The 5,682-nt window shown below is 44.8% G+C and overlaps 1 long non-coding RNA gene across 1 annotated transcript; it reads left to right on the forward strand.

Moving 5' to 3' along the window:
- The first annotated feature begins 2,451 nt into the window (after positions 1 to 2,451).
- Positions 2,452 to 4,652, forward strand: LOC112554194. Its single transcript, XR_003097218.1, has 3 exons — positions 2,452 to 3,085; positions 3,558 to 3,736; positions 4,251 to 4,652. It is a non-coding gene; the product is annotated as an uncharacterized LOC112554194 (long non-coding RNA).
- The last annotated feature ends 1,030 nt before the right edge of the window (positions 4,653 to 5,682 follow it).

Consider the following 5,682-nt stretch of genomic DNA (forward strand, 5'->3'; position numbering starts at 1 on the left):
TTGACTTCCTCCAGGCTGCAGCAGAGATGCTGCTGTCTACACACTGTACTTTCCCACTTCGTCTGCTGTTGATGCCGACAAAACATTTAAGAAACAAGAAACGAGGCTGAGCATTTGAAATTGAGATCGAACGTGGTTTGCTCACAATTTTTCATCCTAAACATTTGTCTTTTTTTTTTGTTTTGTCGTAGTAAAGACATGGTTTTATACTTCACACATAGCGATGAACCGATCTCAAAACCCACCAGAACTCAAACCAACAACTGGGGTGAAGTTCACAAGCATTATATAATTCTCCAAACAATTCTAAAGATAAAAGGAGGGAGGGAGAGGGAGAGTAAAAATGAGCAGGGGAAAACCTGAAGGAGGGAGTGACCGAGGTTAGGCGAGGGAAGGAGGGAAGGAGAGTAACCACGGTGGGGTTTGGGTAAACAAGGAAGTCAATGAGAGGGAGGGATATAGATATCACAAGAATAGGAATCGGAAATCATAAGAATTTCTAGAAATCTCTCTGCTGACGGCTTCAAACAAAAAGCCAAACATGCCGGGTATGAGGAGATTAACGAGGTGTCCCTGCTCCCACTTCACTTGTGTCACTGATATTAAAGTCTCGTCATAGCTGACAGGGAGGGAGCACCACGTGGGCTGGAGTGGATTTCCTTCTGTTTCTTTGTGTTTGAACGCTCGACAAACACTGGGTCTGACCTGTTTGACTGGGGATAAAACTATATTCCCTCCTGATAAAAGACATCTTTACACTCGTTCGCTGCATTGCTCTTTCTTTCTCTCTCTCACACACAACGAGACTTCTTTTACTGTGAGACTATCTTACTGAATATTCGGCATCAAAGAATTAAAATATCAGAGTTCTCGATAAATGAGAAATATTCAGACCTATTAATTAACAGTTTGTTACAGCTCATGAATCTTGTATGAGGGCAAAGGTCACAAGCCTAGGAGTGTCGCAACCTCGGAGAGAGAGAGAAAGTAAGGAGGTATAACATACTTTCACGCCTGTGTGCAAATGTGCTGACATTCATCGCTGTACACCTGTACTACATTTATTTCACAACTTTGACACCTCTCTGACCACCTCCCCGCCCCGATGTTGACCCGGTCTGACCTCGCACCGGGTTAAATACAAGATTACCCTCCCTTGCTTCCCGTGCTCATTATTTGCACTTTGCGATGACCATTTAGTGGCTGTGACATCACACAGGAGGTGCGAGCGGTTTTGTCAAATATCAAAGATCATAGAACGAAATAACCATAGACACGGTAAGAGCAAAATGCCGGTTACATGGGGGTACACAGAGGGAACAACGGAGGAGAGAGATGCCTCATTCCCAAAATATCGACGGTAGGTGCACCAGCACTCACCTGAACTTTTTTTTTAAAGGTTGTGTTTAAAGTTGGCGCGCCCTCCTTTGGGTTGTCGTTGATATCGGAGGAGGCTGCGGTGCGACGACGCCCACGACAATAATGAGAGCTAAATGTCTCCTCACTGAGCTCCAAACCCTCGCAACAAAAGATCCTCAGTTAAGCTCGTGTGAAAAGCTGCCTCCACTTACATTGCAAAATAATGGCTTTTTTGCCCTTCAGGACGATTTCTTCTTGAAGGCAGTTGCAGTATGTCATGGTGTTTGCTTTGTTCACAGGGAAACTATAAAAAAAGTTTGTCCATCTGTTTAAAAATGTATTTAAGTGAAACTACAATAGTTTGGTTCCTGCAACACAGAAGAAAGAAGACTATGGCGCTGTGCAAAGTTTGACAAGCTGGTTACATTGGTCACAGCCAGTCATCTTCACTAAACCATGAAGGTGAAAGTAGTAATACCCCATTCATCCAGCTAAGAAACCATGAATAGTTAATTTATAGGAAACCCTACATAATAGTCACTGTTTGTGCCACCTAACCCTAACCATGGAGATATTCACACCTTTTCGTCCTCAGTCCGAAGGATGAATCTCCTACCGCCAACTTTTGAATAACGATGCTAAAAGGTGATTTACAGAAACCTGTGTTCTCAGGAAGAACTTGTCCCAGATGACTGCTTGCTGGTGGCAGTTAAATGCACCCTGTACTCATAGTCACCCACATCTGCTCCTCGTGACAATAATTTTCATTCTGTGCACACTATTAAGGAAGCTTTTGAGATAAAAAGGCTCGGTTTTCATGATAACATTTTTCCTTAGTCATACTGATTGACAGAAAGCTTTCAATAACGAGAATAGTTTTAATAGTACTGTCGTCTGTTTATCTCACTCGAAGGCGGCCTGTAACTGATAATTGCTTGTTATCGAACGGTTTGAGGATGTTTCGAGTCTGGAAGTGCGGCAACCATTGTATCGACCTCAGGGTTACTTAGTGAGCACAGCTCACAACTCACAGCCGCACGTGCACAATTTTCTTTGTCTTCCACGCGGGAGCCCTCCTGCCTTCCACGCAAATTGATGAAACGCTCGTCACTGATTGGCTCAGGTGACTCCACCCGTGAAGGCCAACTACGTCACGCAGGTCTCTGTGACGTAACCAGGTGACCCTGACCTCCAGGTCGATCTCCGGGCTACTTTTGTTTGTTGCATAACCATCGACAATAACGTCCCGCTACGCACGGTGCTGTGAACAGACGGTCGTCATCGATTGTAAGAATAAAGAAAGAATAAAAGCTTTCACTGCCTGACATCCCGCTTTTGCCTTCCATTGAAACCGTTATAACTGCCTTTGGCTGCCATCTTGTTTGAAGTAAAACACGAATAACGAAACAAATAATAATCCGGGCAATCAATGAGCAAGCACGTGCGTCTGCACCGTACCTGTGACGTTCCATGATGGAGGGAGGAGTGGAGGCAAGAGTCGAAACTAATTGATTACTGGTCTTTGCAGGTCTGGTGTTTGATCCCCGGCCGGCGGACTCTTGAGGGTGGACCATCTGCCACCTGAGCACCTTCCCTCCTTCATTGCTATCTGAAACTATTCCACATCCTAGCCGTCTGCTAGACGAGCTTCACAAACACAGGACGATGCCGCTTGTCATTGTTCTCTGTCTCATCCACCCGGAACTTGCTGCACCCCGTAATGACCGTAAGCTGTCATGGCGATTGCTTCGCTCCACTTATACTTTGCTTCTCTCTTTCGCTTCCATCAGACTTGAAAAGTATGAATGATGCTGGCTTTCTCTTTCAAGTCTTTAAGAGTCTTTTTGTTGTTGTTTTGTGTGGGTTTTATTTGGAGGGTGGCGAGGGGTCTTGTTATTTGTGTGTGTGTGAATGGCAAGAGTATGCAACCTGTAATATAAAGTGAAGGAAGATAAAAGCATGTCGATACGTGTATTGTGGCTTGTGGCATTGCAGCGTCTATCGTTTTAATTGTTTATCTGTGCACCCTCGACACAATGTTTATTCAGGAGGAGGCATGATCAAGGTAACAAGAGATACACTTTGTTTTCATTGCTGACACCTGAATCCTCTTTCTCTCTCTCTGTCCCCTGTCTCTCTCTCTCACAGCATATTGTCATAAAGTTGAACTCAGACAACAGTTTTGTTTTCGTGTTCAGTGTTGGAACAGAAGCTGTTGAGGAGGATTAGCTGGATGTGATGAAACAACCGACTGACCGCCTGCTGCTGCTGCTGCTCGTGTGGTAAACATTCTGGGACAAGCCCACGATGCAGCCATGGTGGTTGTTTAGTCTCAGTTGAGGGGAGATGCGATTGAGAGGAGGTTGTGGCCCAGAAGGTGGGTAGGGCGAATGGAGGGAAACAGTCTTGATATAAATAAAATAATAATAAAAAAAACAACAAATGGTTGGACATCGATTATCAATGTGGTCTAGTTAAAGGATAGACGACAACGACACCACATAAATATTTTATGCGACTGACAGATGGAGTTTAACGGGCGATAAAACTCTTATTACCACACACACACACCCTCTTACCCTCTCCAGCACCCCACAACACACACACACACACAGAAAAACACAAACACAAACTAGACATGTGCCAGCACTTGATAGATATTAGTACATAGTTTATACACCGCACCTATACTCATGTATGTAGACATTAACAGACAAAAATATCAATTAAATACTATTTTAATGATTGAAGATTCTTGTTAACACATCTGAAATCAGTAGTTTTTTTCCCCTGAAGCAAATGTGTTTACGGTTGGCTGGTGTTGAAAATTGCGCGCCAAGCGAAAATTGTTTTTGTCATTCCAGGCGGATGACTCACTTTCTTTTTTTCAGATTGTAGCCCCGTCAACCCTGTCGTCTCCACCATCCGAGTGTGCAGCACAAAGACAGGTGAACAGGAAAAACAGCATGCTCTTCTCTCCACCCTGATGTGTCGCCATCCACCCACTAGTCAAGCAAGTCGCAACGACCCACGCGCAGTCCTACGGACAGCTGAGCCCGGTAGTGACGAGTGAGGATTGTTACAAGAGTGCCATGGCGAGCTGCTGACAGTTGGAATCCTGTTAATCTCTCTGTACAGTGAAGTTAGTTATCTGTGTATACACCATCAGGCCACGATAGTTTAAGTGAACGATCCAGCAAACAGACAGTACGTTGGAGCGATCGCTAGTTTCAAACATACAAAACAAACATCAGTAAAATAAGTCTGACGGCGAATTAAATGAATATAAAATAAAAGAATCACAAACAATCGTTGTCAAGGACAGCCGGCTGTTGTCAAGGAATGATGAGTGTTTGCGCGTGTGGATGCATTAGTTTCCACACACACACCAGTTGATGGAGTCGGGTATATGTATTAATAAATAAGTGAAAAATGAGCGAACATCAGGTGGGAAAAAATCTGATTCGTCCCGCACGTGCACAACACAATGCTCTGTAGGATCTGCACTTTGTGGGGAGAAGAAATGTCGTTACCGTGAGTACATGCTGCGACAAGCATGGGGCGGGGGAGGCAGGAGGTTGTGTAGTGCTAACAGCGCACCCGGGAAAGTGTCATGGCAGCTTTGTGACTGACGGATCGATGGTCCCCCAGACAATCCACCCGGCAACAGCGACAGACCGTCGATAACAACATTCACAGAGCATCACAAGCTGTACCCGAGGGTTCGCGGTTCGTCAAACAAAGCATCGGGGTGGCCACCACCCGAGCTGTCCGGACCAACCCACCCTAGAAGTCGGCGCACGACTTGTCCACCCTCACGTGCGAGACCCAGAGACCCGGGAAATGAACTACCTGACTGACACTTTGTACCCGAATAAGTGGCTGGGAGTGGTCAATGGGCAATAATATATGTTGACTGTGTTTTCAAGTGGCACACAATGCTTTAGATCCCCTACCCCGTTATTATTTCATGTCCTGTGTGTTGGAGACGAGTAAAATGCTTGACTATGTGACTAAAGGAATATTCGAGCTCGCGCGCACACACACACACTTACTCTCGTTGTCGGTCACATCTTTTACAAAATTATTCTTTTTTTTTCAGTATTGCAGGCTGAGAAGTCTGTATTTTTCAAAACGATCACCACTCTGTCAACTTGTTTTCACAGACGTCCGCCTGCTCTTGAAGTCGATTCCACGGGTCAACTGCATTGTAAGGTCTCCTGGAAGTCTGTTGTCTGTGGGAATATTGACATTTTTGTCATTTTCCAAGCCGGTGTTATCATCAGATGCCTTAAAGCTTTTAAAAAAATTGCAGAATATGGA

Source organism: Pomacea canaliculata, linkage group LG13 (genome assembly GCF_003073045.1).
Source record: "Pomacea canaliculata isolate SZHN2017 linkage group LG13, ASM307304v1, whole genome shotgun sequence".
NCBI lineage: Eukaryota > Metazoa > Mollusca > Gastropoda > Architaenioglossa > Ampullariidae > Pomacea > Pomacea canaliculata.